The 19,000-nt window shown below is 45.3% G+C and overlaps 1 protein-coding gene across 5 annotated transcripts in view; it reads right to left on the minus strand.

Annotated features, from left to right (window-relative positions):
* The window catches only part of ptk2aa (protein tyrosine kinase 2aa), a 168,649-nt gene that overhangs the window by 104,892 nt on the left and 44,757 nt on the right, over positions 1 to 19,000 (minus strand). For all 5 annotated transcript variants that reach the window (XM_038972168.1, XM_038972167.1, XM_038972166.1 and 2 more), the window contains exon 2: positions 5,499 to 5,525. The gene's annotated coding sequence lies outside the window, so the exon portion shown is untranslated. The remainder of the gene's footprint in view (positions 1 to 5,498; positions 5,526 to 19,000) is intronic.

Raw genomic sequence — 19,000 nt, forward strand, 5'->3', positions numbered from 1 at the left:
TATAAACCTACATACGTGTATTATAGGTTTTATAAACCTATGTAGGTGAATGATAGGTATCATAAGTCTACATAGCGGTTTTAACATTTGAACAGTGATAGGTTTAAGCTAACTCCCAAACCTCCTAACCCTGCAGAACTCGACCCATGTAACCCAACCCAGATGAAACAGAGAAACAGGGATTATCAATGATTACTTGCCTTTAATTTAATGAGTCATTTACATAACAATGCCACTACATCATTTGAACTCCTAATCAGTATTCCCTGGTGATGATTGCTATGTATCTGCCTTGCTAAAGAGGGCTGGAGCAATTAACATATACAACGTGCAGTGACCACCTTATTTAGCCCAACCACCGGAAGGCCTGGGATGTGGAGAGTCAAAGGGTACGTACCAAATGGCACCCTTTTCACTACTCCCATAGGGTCTGGTCAAAAGTAGTGCACTCTATAGGGAAAGGGGTGTAATTTGGGACACATACAGAAAGAGAGTGCAGCGTTTGGAAGCTGTTTTATCCTCAGAGTTTCTGTGGTCGTCAAAGAAGATGAGGTGCTAGCTAGACAGACAGAAGACAGTCTGGGGGGTTGTGAATGAACAAACTAACTTTACTTTGATCAATCCCCCAAAATCTGCCATTCTAAATATCAATATGCCAAAATGGCTTCCAGATGCTGCAGCTCATTGAGAGGAATAACAGTCCAATGCAAACTCAGCTCTATAGCTATCGGTTGTGGATTTTTTTTAAACTGACAGGTGCTACCTTAACATGTCTAATAAGAAACACTCATTTTGGTTTAATGTTGCAAAATGTTTTGGTATGATGTGCCCTACTGAATGTAGCCCAGGTGTTTGTATAGCCAAACTAAAGAGGAGTATTTATTACCTCTATTCCGTGAGGTTTCTCTCCGTTATCATGTCTTTTATGGAGCTGGGACATTTCATCATTCTCCAATATTACTATAGGGGGTTTAGGAGGGCAGGGGACACAAAATGGACAACAACTGTGTGTGTGTGTGTGTGTGTGTGTGTGTGTGTGTGTGTGTGTGTGTGTGTGTGTGTGTGTGTGTGTGTGTGTGTGTGTGTGTGTGTGTGTGTGTGTGTGTGCGTCTGACATCTGTGCATGCGTGACCTGGCTCCAGGTCATCTATAAGTCTTTGCTAGGTAAAGCCCCAACTTATCTCAGCTCACTGGTCACCATAGCAGCACCCACCCGTAGCACGCGGTCCAGCAGATATATTTCACTGGTCATCCCCAAAGACAACTCCTTCTTTGGCCGCCTTTCCTTCCAGTTCTCTGCTGCCAATTACTGGAATGAATTGCAAAAAATCACTGAAGCTGGAGTCTTATATCGCCCTCACTAACTTTAAGCATGAACTGTCAGAGCAGCTTACCGATCAATGCACCTGTACACAGCCCATCTGTAAATAGCCCACCCAACTACTTCATCCCCATATTGTTATTTATTTTTTTGCTCCTTTGCACCCCAGTATCTCTACTTGCACATTCCTCTTCTGCACATGTATCACTCCAGTGTTTAATTGCTAAATTGTAATTATTTTGCTACTATGGCCTATTTATTGCCTTACCTCTCTAATCTTACTAAATTTGCACACACTGTATATAGAGTTTTCTATTGTGTTATTGAATGTACGTTTGTTTATCCCATGAATAACTCTGGCCAGGTCGCAGTTGTAAATGAAAACTTGTTCTCAACTGGCCTACCTGGTTAAATAAAGGTGAAATAAACAATAAAATTAATAAAAGAGAAAAAACCAAGCCATGAGGTCGAAGGAATTGTCCGTAGAGCTCCGAGACAGGATTGTGTCGAGGCACAGATCTGGTGAAGGGAGCCAAAATATGTCTGCAGCATTGAAGGTCAAGAACACAGTGGCCTCCATCATTCTGAAATGGAAGAAGTGTGGAACCACCAAGACTCTTCCTAGAGCTGGCCAACCGGCCAAACTCGAGGCTGTAATCACTGCCAAAAGTGCTTCAACAAAGTACTGAGTAAAGAGTCTGAATACTTATATAAATGTATTTTTTTATTATACATTTGCACAAATTTCTAAAAACCTGTTTTTACTTTATCATTATGGGGTATTGTGTGTAGATTGGTGAGGGGGAAAAAACAACTTAAACAATTTTAAAATAAGGCTGTAACATAACAAAGTGGAAAATATGAATACTGAATACTTTCCAAATGCACTGTATATACACACTGAGTGTATAAAACATTAAGAACCCCTCCGTGTTGCTCTCAGAACAGCCTCAATTCTTAGGGGCATGGACTCTACAAGGTATCGAAAGTATTTCACAGGGATGCTGGCCCATGTTGACTCCAATGCTTCCCACAGTTGTGTCAAGTTGTCTGAATGTCCTTTGGGTGAGTGAGACTAAACATGTTGTTCATTACACATTCTATAAAAAAAGGTATGGAGTTCTGGTACGGCTATGGAGTTCTGGTATGGAGTTCTGGTACGGCTATGGAGTTCTGGTACGGCTATGGAGTTCTGGTATGGAGTTCTGGTACGGCTATGGAGTTCTGGTATGGAGTTCTGGTATGGCTATGGAGTTCTGGTATGGAGTTCTGGTACGGCTATGGAGTTCTGGTATGGAGTTCTGGAACGGCTATGGAGTTCTGGTATGGAGTTCTGGTACGGCTATGGAGTTCTGGTATGGAGTTCTGGAACGGCTATGGAGTTCTGGTATGGAGTTCTGGTATGGAGTTCTGGAACGGCTATGGAGTTCTGATATGGAGTTCTGGTACGGCTATGGAGTTCTGGTATGGAGTTCTGGTATGGAGTTCTGGTACGGCTATGGAGTTCTGGTATGGAGTTCTGGTACGGCTATGGAGTTCTGGTATGGAGTTCTGGAACGGCTATGGAGTTCTGGTATGGAGTTCTGGTATGGAGTTCTGGAACGGCTATGGAGTTCTGATATGGAGTTCTGGTACGGCTATGGAGTTCTGGTATGGAGTTCTGGTATGGAGTTCTGGTACGGCTATGGAGTTCTGGTATGGAGTTCTGGTATGGAGTTCTGGTATGGAGTTCTGGTACGGCTATGGAGTTCTGGTATGGAGTTCTGGTACGGCTATGGAGTTCTGGTATGGAGTTCTGGTATGGAGTTCTGGTATGGAGTTCTGGTATGGAGTTTAGGTATGGCTATGGAGTTCTGGTATGGAGTTCTGGTACGGCTATGGAGTTCTGGTATGGAGTTCTGGTATGGAGTTCTGGTACGGCTATGGAGTTCTGGTATGGAGTTCTGGTACGGCTATGGAGTTTTGGTATGGAGTTCTGGTACGGCTATGGAGTTCTGGTATGGAGTTCTGGTATGGAGTTTAGGTACGGCTATGGAGTTCTGGTATGGAGTTCTGGTACGGCTATGGAGTTCTGGTATGGAGTTCTGGTATGGAGTTCTGGTACGGCTATGGAGTTCTGGTATGGAGTTCTGGTACGGCTATGGAGTTCTGGTATGGAGTTTAGGTACGGCTATGGAGTTCTGGTATGGAGTTCTGGTATAGAGTTTAGGTACGGCTATGGAGTTCTGGTATGGAGTTCTGGTATGGAGTTTAGGTACGGCTATGGAGTTCTGGTATGGAGTTCTGGTATGGAGTTTAGGTACGGCTATGGAGTTCTGGTATGGAGTTCTGGTACAGCTATGGAGTTCTGGTATAGAGTTTAGGTACGGCTATGGAGTTCTGGTATGGCTATGGAGTTCTGGTATGGAGTTCTGATACGGCTATGGAGTTCTGGTATGGAGTTCTGGTGTGGAGTTTAGGTACGGCTATGGAGTTCTGGTATGGAGTTCTGATACGGCTATGGAGTTCTGGTATGGAGTTCTGGTATGGAGTTCTGGTACGGCTATGGAGTTCTGGTACGGCTATGGAGTTCTGGTATGGAGTTCTGGTGTGGAGTTTAGGTACGGCTATGGAGTTCTGGTGTGGAGTTCTGGTATGGAGTTTAGGTACGGCTATGGAGTTCTGGTATGGAGTTCTGGTACAGCTATGGAGTTCTGGTATAGAGTTTAGGTACGGCTATGGAGTTCTGGTATGGCTATGGAGTTCTGGTATGGAGTTCTGGTGTGGAGTTTAGGTACGGCTATGGAGTTCTGGTATGGAGTTCTGGTACGGCTATGGAGTTCTGGTACGGCTATGGAGTTCTGGTATGGAGTTCTGGTGTGGAGTTTAGGTACGGCTATGGAGTTCTGGTGTGGAGTTCTGGTATGGAGTTTAGGTACGGCTATGGAGTTTAGGTATGGAGTTTAGGTACATGGAATTCAAGTGTCAGCGACTTCACAGCAGTAGAATGATGAAACCCAAATGCCATTTTAGTGTGTGTGTAGTCTCATTAAGGAGTGAGACGGACAAACAGGCTTCCCAGTGACCTTCATCATCTACCGGACACACACACACTTTCGCTCTCTCTCCCCTTCAGCTCAGCTAATATCCCCTTCCTAAATAATCTCGAGGAAATATATCTTTACACTCTGAACACAGACACTCTCGGTGGAGGGGACTAATATAACTTCACTTCGAGGATGGAAGAGTGAGTGAAAACATGCTTGGGTGATGAAATGTAACTTCCTTATGTTATAAAATACATTTTACCAAGACAAATATGATTCTTCATGTTCTAAATCGTTCAGTGGGGTCCTTCTAACGTATCATTAACATTATATCCAAAAAGTCGGATTTCGTAACCTTATACATCCCATAATAAACACCAAGCTCTGTTGACAGAGTTCACATGTTGTGGTGGTAGTCTGCAAAGCTGTTTCCGCGGATCCCAAAAAGCTAATTTGTCATGACGCGAGCTGAATTAAATGTAAAAGACTTTGAAAATAAAAAGCTTGTGGTATGCTCTGTGCACCGCTGACATTTCACAGAGATATACTTGTTTTTGAAAGAAATCTTACGAATTTCGCATTAATATGAAAAGCGTAGACTAAATTATTAAAATACTAAAATGAAATGCCTTAATCTATATCCATCTTACCTCTATATTGTTTAATATCCTCCGGATTTAAGAAGAAGATGACGAGTTCAACACTAACCCTGTAAATTAGCCTTAATTCTCACACAGCATCCAGCTTTGCTGACGCAATGCTTTTTCTAAGATTTTTTCCTACAAGGCTAAAAACTACAAGAACTTGTGAACGGATTATGATAGACACAGGTGTGGACCATTTGTTAACATTATTTTACCCATTGGTCAAAAGATGCGTTTCTGATTGGTCACTCGAAGAATAGTAGCCTAGATCCTCTTGGGAATAAGTGGTTGTGCCCTTCATATGAGTCGATGTTGGTGCATTAAATGTAGATGACAGACTTATCTAGTAGGAGCCTTCTATTCATCAGAAGAGCACCACTATAAATCAAACCTGCCTTCCAAGGTTTATCTGACCAGAAGATAATGAGAAACTTTCACAGCGTATAAGATCCATTGTAGTTCACAGCATACAGTATGAGATCACTTGTAGTTCTGAAGGCCACTCACCTGTGTAGTAGGAAATTCTTGAAATATCTGCAAGAGAAAGAGAGACAACAGGGAGGTCAGTTGATTTGATCGGTTGTTGATCTGTTAGTTCAGCACATTAGGTTCAGTAGAGTCGAGGCAGCATGTGGTTTAGTGGGTCAATGATAATCCTAGGGGGCAGCCTGGCGGCTCCAACCCAACCCGGTCCCTGGTCATAGAGCGCCCCCTAGCGGCCTGGGAGATAAAGCTCTGTGGCTCCCAAATGGCACCATATTCCCAAGTAGGGCACTACCTTTGACACATAGGGGCCCATAGGGGCCAGGGCTGGCACAGACAGGGACTCCTATGATGACACCATAATCTGTCAGTGTCACAGTTCAAAGTGAACCGGATGGCAGGGTAACAATCTGAAGGAAGTCCTCCGGGGTTGGGTTTCAGAGTGCTCAGTGGGACATTGGCCATAGACAGACAGGACGGAAAGACGTGGTTTTAGTCTCTCAGGTTTCAGAACAAGGTTAATCAATTGTCAGGAGAGTACAGCCAGAGTACAATGAGAAGGATGAGTCATAAAATTGGCATGCACTTTGTGTGTGTGGATGTGTGTGGAATGGTCTATGTGAGCAAATATGAGATTGAGCCAGACACAAACTGCAGGTGGGTATGTAGGCTAAGGCCAACTGAAGTGGTGAAATGTTAAGTGGCAACATGAAATAAAAAATTTAAAAAGGCTGTTGCCTTCTCAATGCCTCTCATTCTACCCTGGCTTTGTGTTTGAGGACACTGTCTTGGCACCCTATTCTCTATATAGTGCCCTATAGGCCAAAAGTAATCTACTATGTAGGGAATAGGGTGCCATTTGGATGAGAGTTGAGCCCAAATAAGCCCGTAGACCACAAACACCAGCCATCCAAATCAACAATCAAGAGGCTACAGAACAATGATCAACATTGACAAGCATCCCAAATAATACCATTTTGCAGTTGGTTTCATATCAACATCGGTCCCATGATCCATCACTTGAACATTATTACATTGACTTGAGATGTGTGGGGTGTAGGTCTCTCAGCCTATAACCAGATCAACCAAGCATATATTACTTATAGGGGTGTCTATAGTTGTAATAATTCGATTTCTGAGAAAGAGCTTGAGGCCCAGAATGAACCATATGCCCCTGGACAGACCATGATGTCTCTAAAGAGTCTGTTCTTCCTGAGTAATGAGTATAGGGTTGGTAAAGAAAACCTAAGTCCCTTAATAATCAATATATCCAAGCGCCAGTTGATCAAATCACCATGTGAAAGGCAGCTTGAGACCTCTGGATTGACTGTTCATCCAGGGCTTAAAAGATTAGTCCATTAGCCCAGTGTCTCTTTAATAGACTAGCATCACCTCGGTGCATATGGTCCTCTCTCTTTGTCACTGGATCACCAACTAGATAGGTCAGCAGTAGAGGCTAGTGATGCTAGTAGCCAGGCTAGCTTTAATAGGACTGATCACACCTCACTGCACTAATGCTAACACTCGCTAAGAACCAGCCTTGACCCGCGTGGCCCATGTCAGTGTCAAGGTCGAGATCTCTTTACTGTGGTCAGTGTAACGTATGGAGGGCCGTATGGGGCTGTGGTGGACGGCCCCGGTCTGCTCTGTCCCCTGCCTGGTGCCTGACCCCACTCTGTCTGGCAGAGGGCCCAAACACCTGCTCCTCAATCTGTCCCCAGGACACACACATTCAGGGAGGGAGATATACGGCCTGGGAGTGCCTAATGCTTACATTTATCTTAGCGCAGGGGAAAGGGGAGGCGAGATAACAAGGCTTTCTCTCCGAAGCATTTTAGAAAACAAGGCTCTCTTCTCACCGGTGAATTTTTAGCAAGCAGGGCTCTCTCCTCTCCGGTGAATTTGAAAGCTGCTGGCAGCTCAGTGTTGACAGAGAGGCAAAGAACAGTATCTAAAACAGACAGACAGACTGAATGAGTGTGGGGGTGTCAGGTAGGACAAACACAACAATCACTACTGTCAAATATGCTTGTCCTCAAGTTATCTTACTGCCTGGCTTTCAAATCCATTTTTAATTACTCAGAATCCCTGATTGAAAAGGCCTAAATGGGGCTTTCTTTACATATCAACCTCTGAACGTAGCATGGGCAGAACGCTAGAAAGAGATGAGTGTTACAGGCTGTGTTTTTCCTGCTTTGTGCTAAGACTGAGGGTATGTCCCAATGCCACCCTATTGACTAGAGCCCTACGGTCCTATTGCCCAATGTAGTGCACTATAGGGAATAGGGTGCTATTTGGGGCAAAACTGCCTCAGTTATGTAGCTACCAGAGCAGACGTAGAGGGCTACAGTGCTGGCCACCTGTGATGGTCTGGTGGAGGGGTGGAGACGATGTGAAACTGCAGAGACACTTTGTTCTAAAAGAAGAGTGCTGGGGTCTGGCTTGGGGACAGAGCCTGCCGTATATCACCTACAGACACACACACACAAAGAGCATTCTGCGAGCAAGTGAATAAATTCAGTCCTCTGAGAGCGCCTAGCGACGCATGCACACACACACACACACACACACACACACACACACACACACACACACACACACACACACACACTCTCTCTCTCTCTCTCTCTCTCTCTCTCTCTCTCTCCACCCCATAGATGTACACACCACAGATTGGGGCATCAATAAACCAGCGAGCATCGCCTGACATCATGTGAACCAGGAATGTCACTCACAAAAGCTGCAGCACATGTGAAGGTCAATATCTGCTTTCATGTCCAGCCCATATAAAGAGCCATTACCAACAAGCATTCATAACCCATAAGATCAATCATTCAGCCAGTTACACAGGCTAGGCCTGCTGCTGTCCTGTGTAATAATGACAGACTGGGGTTTGTCCAAAATGCCACCCTATGCCCTATATAGTGTACTACTTTTGACCAGAGCCCAGGCTCTACAGGGAATAGGGTGCATTTTGGAACGCAGAGAGAGACTAGGCTGCTGACTCCTCTCAGAATAGCCATCCAGCCATCCACAGGTCTGTTATCAAGCTTTTCAATGGCTGTTTTAAGTATTTTGAATCGTTTGCGGCTTCAAGCTGAACTGAGGAGTAGGGCTGGGATGATACCAGTTTTGCGATACTCATATTATTGTGGCAAGGAAACAAAACACAAAGCGGATTTAACTTCTTTAGGAAAACAGCTCTAATGTTGGAAACAAACATCATTTGTAACGGCTTTCTTCCAGGGGTGAAGGAGAGGACCAAAGTGCAGCGCGGCTAGTGTTCAACATGTTTAATTAAAGAACAAGTGAAACACTACAAACAACATACAAAATAACAAATGTGAAAAAACCGAGACAGACCTATCTGGTGCAGACAAAACACAGAGACAGGAAACAACCACCCACAATCCCCAACACAAAACAAGCCACCTATATATGATTCTCAATCAGGGACAACGATTGACAGCTGTCTCTGATTGAGAACCATATTAGGCTGAACACAGAAACAGACGAACTAGACACACAACATAGAATTCCCACCCAGCTCACGTCCTGACCAACACTAAACAAGCAAAACACATAAGAACTCTGGTCAGGACGTTACAGTACCCCCCCCCCCCCCCCCTGAGGTGCGGACTCCGAACGCACCCCTAAAACTCAAGGGGAGGGTCTGGGTGGGCATCTGTCCGCGGTGGCGGCTTCGGCGGTGGACGAGGACACCACTCCACCACTGTCTTTGTCCCCCTCCTTAGCGTCCTTTGAGTGGCGACCCTTGCCCACGACCTTGGCCTAAGAATCCTCCCCAAGGCCCCCACATGATTTAGGAGGTAGCTCAGGACAGAGAGGTAGCTCAGGACAGAGAGGTAGCTCAGGACAGAGAGGTAGCTCAGGACAGAGAGGTAGCTCCGGACAGAGAGGCAACTCCGGACAGAGAGGCAACTCCGGACAGAGAGGCAACTCCGGACAGAGAGGCAGCTCCGGACTGAATGGCAGCTCCGGACTGAATGGCAGCTCCGGACTGAATGGCAGCTCCGGACTGAGTGGCAGCTCATGACTGGAGGGCAGCTCATGACTGGAGGGCAGCTCATGACTGTAGGGCAGCTCATGACTGGAGGGCAGCTCATGACTGTAGGGCAGCTCATGACTGTAGGGCAGCTCATGACTGGAGAGCAGCTCATGACTGGAGGGCAGCTCATGACTGGAGGGCAGCTCATGACTGGAGGGCAGCTCATGACTGGAGGGCAGCTCATGACTGACTGGCTGGTGGCTCTGGCAGCTCCTGACTGGCTGGCGGCTCTGGCAGCTCCTGACTGGCTGGCGGCTCTGGCAGCTCCTGACTGGCTGGCGGCTCTGGCAGCTCCTGACTGGCTGGCGGCTCTGGCAGCTCCTGACTGGCTGGCGGCTCTGGCAGCTCCTGACTGGCTGGCGGCTCTGGCAGCTCCTGACTGACGGACGGCTCTAGCGGCTCCTGACTGACAGACGGCTCTAATGGCTCGGGACAGACGGGCGGCTCTAATGGCTCGTGGCAGACGGATGGCTCAGATGGCGCTGGGCAGACAGATGGCTCAGACGGCGCTGGGCAGACAGATGGCTCAGACGGCGCTGGGCAGACAGATGGCTCAGACGGCGCTGGGCAGACAGATGGCTCAGACGGCGCTGGGCAGACAGATGGCTCAGACGGCGCTGGGCAGACAGATGGCTCAGACGGCGCTGGGCAGACAGGCAGCTCAGACGGTGCTGGGCAGACAGATGACTCAGACGGCGCTGGGCAGACAAGCAGCTCAGACTGCGTTGGGCAGGCAGGCAGTACAGACGGTGCTGGGCAGACGAGCAGTGCAGGCGGCGTTGGGCAGATGGCCGACTCTGACCTGCTGAGGCGTACAGTAGGCCTGGTGCGTGGTGCCGGAACTGGTGGTACCGGACTGGAGACACGCACCTCAAGGCTAGTGCGGGGAGCAGGAACAGGGCACACTGAATTCTCAAAGCGCACTATAGGCCTGGTGCGTGGTACCGGCACTGGTGGTACCGGGCTGAGGGCACGCACCTCAGGGCGAGTGCGGGGAGAAGGAACAGTGCGTACAGGGCTCTGGAGATGCACAGGAGGCTTGATGCGTGGTGCCGGAACTGGTGGTACCGGGCTGAAGACACGCACCATAGGGCTAGTGCGTGGAGGAGGAACAGGGCTCTGGAGACGCACAGGAGGCTTGGTGCGTGGTGCCGGAACTGGTGGTACCGGGCTGAAGACACGCACCATAGGGCTAGTGCGTGGAGGAGGAACAGGGCTCTGAAGACGCACAGGAAGCCTGGCGCGTGGTGTAGGCACTGATGGTACTGGGCTGGGGCGGGAAGGTGGCGCCGGATATACCGGACCGTGCAGACGTACTGGCTCCCTTGAGCACTGAGCCTGCCCAACCTTACCTGGTTGTATGCTCCCCGTAGCCCGCCCAGTGCGGGGAGGTAGAATAACCCGCACTGGGCTGTGTTGGTGAACCGGGGACACCATGCGTAAGGCTGGTGCCATGTATGCCGGCCCGAGGAGACGTACTGGAGGCCAGATACGTTGAGCCGGCTTCATGACACCTGGCTCAATGCCCAATCTAGCCTGTCCAGTGCGGGGAGGTGGAATAACCCGCACCGGGCTAAGCACACGTACAGGAGACACCGTGCGCTCTTCTGCATAACACGGTGTCTGCCCGTACTCCCGCTCTCCACGGTAATCACACACCTCAGGGCGAGTACAAGAACCATATTAGGCTGAACACAGAAACAGACGAACTAGACACACAACATAGAATTCCCACCCAGCTCACGTCCTGACCAACACTAAACAAGCAAAACACATAAGAACTCTGGTCAGGACGTTACATCATTATGTTGTCATCCAGATTCACATGTATTTATTTTCTATGCTATAGAACACTATTTTACAAATAGCAGGTTTTGTAAAAGGACCAAATAGTGAGATCTGCTTCTTGTTTTCATTTTAGCCATGGATAAAATATTGCGATACTGGTATCGTCCTGGCCATACTGAGGAGACCATTGTTTCTGAAGAGAGTCTGTCTCTTGCAGCATGTTAAAGGAAAGCTGTGATCCTCAAAACACCCTCTTACAACAACATATGTGATTGACCAAGAGACATAACAGGAAATGGGCCCACATATTATTGGAACCTAATCTAATCCAATGGGAATGGTGCTAAATTGGCAAATCCAAATCGCTGAGTATGAAGCAAACGCAAATCCCGGTCTACCACAAAGAATACATCTGTGAGAGTGAGACGCATAATTACCTAGTGAGGAGGTTATAATTCTCCTGGCTCCAAGCTGTCTGCACTCTCCTTCCTTCCTCATGTCTCTCCTTACACCTGATTATTGACTTGATTAACTCATCTACTTTTACCTGCCCAATCAGGATTAAGATTACAATGAAGGCTTTCAGGAGATAAACCGTGAGAGAGGGGAAAGAGGAATGGGAAACGTTCCTGATTCTACTGTAAGTGATGAGAAAACCTCTTTTAACATCCAGGGGTTTGTTCAGTAGAGACCCAAATTAAGCCAAGAGAGAGGACAAACATTTTACTGAGAGGATTAAAGTGAAATGTAGAGACGAGGAACATCTTTCTAGAGTTACCCGAGAGGTGGGAAGACAGATTCTACTGAGAGGAATGAGGAACACTTTTGAACCCTATAACCTCCAACAGTCTACTCAGCACATTGGATGTAGTCTTCTATCACAGTGCCATCCATTTTGTCACCAAAGCCCCATATACTACCCACCACTGCAACCTGTATGCTCTCGTTGGCTGGCCCTCGCTTCATATTCGCCGCCAAACCCACTGGCTCCAGGTCATCTATACGTCTCTGCTAGGTAAAGCCCCACCTTATCACAGCTCACTGGTCACCATAGCAGCGCCCACCCGTAGCACGCACTCCAGCAGATATATTTCACATATATTTCACTGGTCATCCCCAAAGCCAGTTCCTCCTTTGGCTGCCTCTCCTTCCAGTTCTCTGCTGCCAATGACTGGAACAAATTGCAAGAAAATCCCTGAAGCTGGAGACCCATATCTCCCTCACTAACTTTAAGCACCAGCTGTCAGCAGCTCACAGATCACTGCACCTGTACATAGCCCATCTGTAAATAGCCCATTCAACTACCTCATCCCCATACTGTATTTATTTTTTTGCTCCTTTGCACCCCAGTATCTCTACTTGCACATTCATCTTCTGCACATGTATCACTCCAGTGTTAATTTGCTAAATTATAATTATTTCGCCACTATGGCCTATTTATTGCCCTACCTCCCTTATCTTACCTCATTTGCACACACTGTATATATACTTTTTTCTCTATTGTATTATTGACTGTATGTTTGTTTATTACATGTGTAACTCTGTGTTGTTTTATGTGTCACACTGCTTTGCTTTATCTTGGCCAGGTCGCAGTTGTAAATGAGAACTTATTCTCAAATAGCCTACCTGGTTAAATAAAAGTGAAATAAAAAGTGTGTGTGTTTGTGTGTGTGTGTGTGTTTCACCTGCAGTGCAAGGCGGGAGGAAGTTCTGTTTCCATATATGCAGCAGGGCATCAGAAGACTGCCAAGTGCTGACAAAGCAGGACAACGTAGCCAAAACAAGGTCAGCTGGACCTCCACTAGCATATAACTACATTACGCTAGGATAACGCTCACCTTGAGTTAGCACAGGCTACTAGGAGAGAAGGACCTTCAAAGTAGATTCCTCCACTAGGCTAGGCTAGGCTATAGGCTAACAGGAAAGATAACTCAACTGTACACAGCAGCTTCACTCCTTATAATGAACAATGCACAAGAATTCCCCAAAATAAAGGATTGTTATTTGAATGGCAGCATAGGCCGAAGCTAAAGTGTGTAGATTTTTTTATTTACTTAACCTTTATTTTGACAGGGAATTGAGACCTAGATCTCTTTTCCAAATGCGCCCTGTATAATACAATATAAAACACACACACACACACACACATACATATATATACATATATACACACACACACATATATATATACATACAAAATTCTGAATCTTTAGAATCTTCTGTTAGGCTAATTGACATAATTTGAGTCAATTGGAGGTGTACCTGTGGATGTATTTCAAGGCCTACTGCGCAGCGTGCGTAGAGTTCCACATGTTTTAATAAATGAAACTCACCAAAAACAATACAGAACAAATGAAACGTGAAGTAAATGCAGTGTTCACAGGCACTACACAAAAACAAGATCCCACAACCAACAGGTGGGAAAAGGCTGCCTAAATATGATCCCCAATCAGAGACAACGATAAGACAGTTGCCTCTGATTGGGAACCATACCAGGCCAACATAGAAATCAGAAACTAGAGTACCCACCCTAGTCACACCCTGACCTAACCAAAATAGAGAATAAAAAGGATCTCTAAGGTCAGGGCGTGACATCTACCTTCAAACTCAGTGCCTCTTTGCTTGACATCATGGGAAAATCAAAAGAAATCAGCCAAGACCTCAGAAAAAGTGTTGTAGACCTCCACAAGTCTGGTTCATCCTTGGGAGCAATTTCTGAAGGTACCACGTTGATCTGTACAAACAATAGTAGAAACACCATGGGACCACGCAGACGTCATACCGCTCAGGAAGGAGACGCGTTCTGTCTCCTAGAGATGAACGTACTTTGGTGTGAAAGGTGCAAATCAATCCCAGAACAACAGCAAAGGACCTTGTAAAGATGCTGGAGGATACAGGTACAAAAGTATCTATATCCACAGTAAAACGAGTCCTATATCGACATAACCTGAAAGGCCACTCAGCAAGGAAGAAGCCACTGCTCCAAAACCGCCATAAAAAAAGCCAGACTACGGTTTGCAACTGCACATGGGTACAAAGATCATACTTTTTGGAGAAATGTCCTCTGGTCTGATGAAACAAAAATAGAACTGTTTGGCCATAATGACCATCGTTATGTTTGGAGGAAAAAGGGGGATGCTTGCAAGCCGAAGAACACCATCCCAACCGTGAAGCACAGGGGTGGCAGCATCATGTTGTGGGGGGGGGCTTTGCTGCATTAGGGACTGGTGCACTTCACAAAATAGATGGCATCATGAGGCAGGAAAATTATGTGGATATATTGAAGCAACATCTCAAGACATCAGTCAGGAAGTTAAAGAGCTTGGTCGCAAATGGGTCTTCCAAATGGACAATGACCCCAAGCATACTTCCAAAGTTGTAGCAAAATGGCTTAAGGGCAAAAGTCAAGGTATTGAAGTGGCCATCACAAAGCCCTGACCTCAAGCCTACAGAGAATTTGTGGGCAAAACTGAAAAAGCGTGTGCGAGCAAAGAGGCCTTACAAACCTGACTCAGTTACACCAGCTCTGTAAGGAGGAATGGGACAAAATTCACCCAACTTATTGTGGGAAGCTTGTGGAAGGCTACCCGAAATGTTTGACCCAAGTTAAACAATTTAAAGGCAATGCTACCAAATACTAATTGAGTGTATGTAAACTTCTGACCCACTGGGAATGTGATGAAATAAATAAAAGCTTAAATAAATAATTCTCTACTATTATTCTGATATTTCACATTCTTAAAATAAAGTGGTGATCCTAACTGACCTAAGACAGGCAATTTTTACTAGGATTAAATGTCAGGAATTGTGAAAAACTGAGTTTAAATGTATTTGGCTATGGTGTATGTAAACTTCCGACTTCAACTGTATGTATGTATGTATGTATGTATGTATGTATGTATGTATGTATGTATGTATGTATGTATGTATGTATGTATGTATGTATGTATGTATGTATGTATGTATATATGTGTGTGCACCGGGGTCTCCCACTCTTTCTATTCTGGTTAGAGCCAGTTTGTGCTGTTCTGTGAAGGGAGTAGTACACAGCTCTGTACGAGATCTTCAGTTTCTTGGCAATTTCTCGCATGGAATAGCCTTCATTTCTCAGAACAAGAATAGACTGATGAGTTTCAGAAGAAGGTTCTTTGTTTCTGGCCATTTTGAGCCTGTAATCGAACCCTCAAATGCTGATGCGTCAGATACTCAACTAGTCTAAAGAAGGCCAGTTTTATTGCTTCTTTAATCAGGACAACAGTTTTCAGTTGTGCTAACATAATTGCAAAAGGGTTTTCTAATGATCAATTAGCCTTTCAAAATGATAAACTTGGATTAGCTAACACAACGTGCCATTGGAACACAGGACTGATGCTTGCTGATAATGGGCCTCTGCACAGCTATGAAGATATTCCATTAAAAATCAGCCGTTTCCAGCTACAATAGTCATGTACAACATTAACAATGTCTACACTGTATTTCTGATCAATTTTATGTTATTTTAAATGGACAAAAATAATTGCTTTTCTTTCAAAAACAAGGACATTTCTAAGTGACCCCAAACTTTTGAATGGTAGTTAAAAATATATATAGTGTATTTTATATTGTATTATACAGGGCGCATTTGGAAATGATATACATATATAGATTGATAGATTATATACACATGCATTAGAATACAAGAGGAGAAGGAAAGGATCAAGAGAAATGTGAAAAGACAAAATATGTGGGTGATATATTGCATGAAAAGAAATGGGTCAAAAATCCAACAAGGAATGTGAATTAGATGCTACTGTTGCACAAAGAGCTGTGAGTGGTCGCATTCCAAGGTGACCATTACAAACGACCAACACTTCTTTACATGTTACTAACTCAACCTTCCCATCCAGCTGCTGGCTATGAGTCTCCAGGAGATACTGCAGAGCACTAGTTAATGGTTAATCCCCTGGCTGCCCGCAGAGAAAGAGGGTGTGTGTGTGTGTGTGACCCCTCAGGACACGGGGTGTTACTGGAGCGTGTAAAGGGGTCAGCACAGGGGTCTGTGGATGCAATAAAGGTCAGGGGTCCGCCTCCAGCACCTCCAACACCTGCTAGTGTGTAACTAGCAGTTACTAGTTACACACAATCACACAAACAAACAAACGCAAACACATGTACATACACACTCAGAGAAGCGCTCACAGGCAGGCACACACATGTGGTTACACTCCAATAAGCAGCCTCAGCTCTTCTGCAGAAGCTGTCATACGTACCAAAGCAGACATACATGAAAAGAAAAACAACTTGTGTAGCCAGACACTGACACACACGTCATATAAAAGCAAGGCATGAAGCAAAGGTCACTGTCATGCATGAGTGCACCGCAGATGAACGCATCCAGTAGTCATGCCCTGATGGAATATCACTAACCAAAAGCTTCTCTATGCCATAAAGTTAATACAATGTGGGCGTGTGTCTTTTCTTCATCAAATTAGAAATGTTCTTAATATTACACGTTGTGTGCAGAGGGCACAAGGAGGCCTTTGCAAACGGTGCTTGTTTTGCATATGTCCCACACATTTTTTCAAGAGGGGTAAGGAATAATAAAGCACCATTAATTATGGATGAGGAAGTTGATATAACGTAGAAAATAGATGACACCAGCAGAGGAAGAAGAGGATTGTTGCACACCTACATCCCTCTCTCTCTCCCTCCCTCCCTCACATGATCACACTTCACTCCAGTGACCAGGGCCATTTATCACTGGGACTGACACATGATTATCTACAGCTTGGATTAGAAACTGAACAGACACTCCAGAAAGACAGTTCTGTGTCCCAGTCTGCATCCCAAATGGCACACTATTCCTTATAGCCCCTATGGGCCCTGGTCAAAAGTAGTGCAATGTATTGGGGATAGGGGCCATTTGGAACAGCCATTAGGTCAGGAGACGTTTTACAGAAATAGAAGACCGTAGACATCAAGCAAGAGATTACCATCGGAGTGTGAAGTAGTACTGCACAGACAGCAAAAAATAAATTTCTGTTTCAATGGATGAATAAAAGTTGTATTGTATCTCAGTCACATGCAAGCTACAGTATGAATCCTCTGTTAACGCTGGACCCTGTACAACAAGTTACAGTATGAATCCTCTGTTAACGCTGGACCCTGTACAACAAGCTACAGTATGAATCCTCTGTTAATGGTGAACCCTGTACAACAAGCTACAGTATGAATCCTCTGTTAATGGTGAACCCTGCACAACAAGTTACAGTATGAATCCTCTGTTAACGCTGGACCCTGTACAACAAGCTACAGTATGAATCCTCTGTTAACGCTGGACCCTGTACAACAAGCTACAGTATGAATCCTCTGTTAATGGTGAACCCTGTACAACAAGTTACAGTATGAATCCTCTGTTAACGCTGGACCCTGTACAACAAGCTACAGTATGAATCCTCTGTTAATGGTGAACCCTGTACAACAAGTTACAGTATGAATCCTCTGTTAACGCTGGACCCTGTACAACAAGCTACAGTATGAATCCTCTGTTAATGGTGAACCCTGTACAACAAGTTACAGTATGAATCCTCTGTTAATGGTGAACCCTGTACAACAAGTTACAGTATGAATCCTCTGTTAACGCTGGACCCTGTACAACAAGCTACAGTATGAATCCTCTGTTAATGGTGAACCCTGTACAACAAGTTACAGTATGAATCCTCTGTTAACGCTGGACCCTGTACAACAAGCTACAGTATGAATCCTCTGTTAACGGTGAACCCTGTACAACAAGTTACAGTATGAATCCTCTGTTAACGGTGAACCCTGTACAACAAGCTACAGTATGAATCCTCTGTTAACGCTGGACCCTGTACAACAAGCTATACTATGAATCCTCTGTTAACGCTGGACCCTGTACAACAAGCTACAGTATGAATCCTCTGTTAATGGTGAACCCTGTACAACAAGCTACAGTATGAATCCTCTGTTAACGCTGGACCCTGTACAACAAGCTACAGTATGAATCCTCTGTTAACGGTGGACCCTGTACAACAAGCTACAGTATGAATCCTCTGTTAATGGTGAACCCTGTACAACAAGCTACAGTATGAATCCTCTGTTAATGGTGAACCCTGTACAACAAGTTACAGTATGAATCCTCTGTTAACGCTGGACCCTGTACAACAAGTTACACTATGAATCCTCTGTTAACGCTGGACCCTGTACAACAAGCTACAGTATGAATCCTCTGTTAACGCTGGACCCTGTACAACAAGCTACAGTATGAATCCTCTGTTAATGGTGAACCCTGTACAACAAGCTACAGTATGAATCCTCTGTTAATGGTGAACCCTGTACAACAAGTTACAGTATGAATCCTCTGTTAACGGTGGACCCTGTACAACAAGCTACAGTATGAATCCTCTGTTAATGGTGAACCCTGTACAACAAGCTACAGTATGAATCCTCTGTTAACGGTGGACCCTGTACAACAAGCTACAGTATGAATCCTCTGTTAACGGTGGACCCTGTACAACAAGCTACAGTATGAATCCTCTGTTAACGGTGGACCCTGTACAACAAGCTACAGTATGAATCCTCTGTTAACGGTGGACCCTGTACAACAAGCTACAGTATGAATCCTCTGTTAACGGTGGACCCTGTACAACAAGCTATACTATGAATCCTC

This window comes from Salvelinus namaycush, chromosome 32 (assembly GCF_016432855.1).
Source record: "Salvelinus namaycush isolate Seneca chromosome 32, SaNama_1.0, whole genome shotgun sequence".
Lineage (NCBI taxonomy): Eukaryota > Metazoa > Chordata > Actinopteri > Salmoniformes > Salmonidae > Salvelinus > Salvelinus namaycush.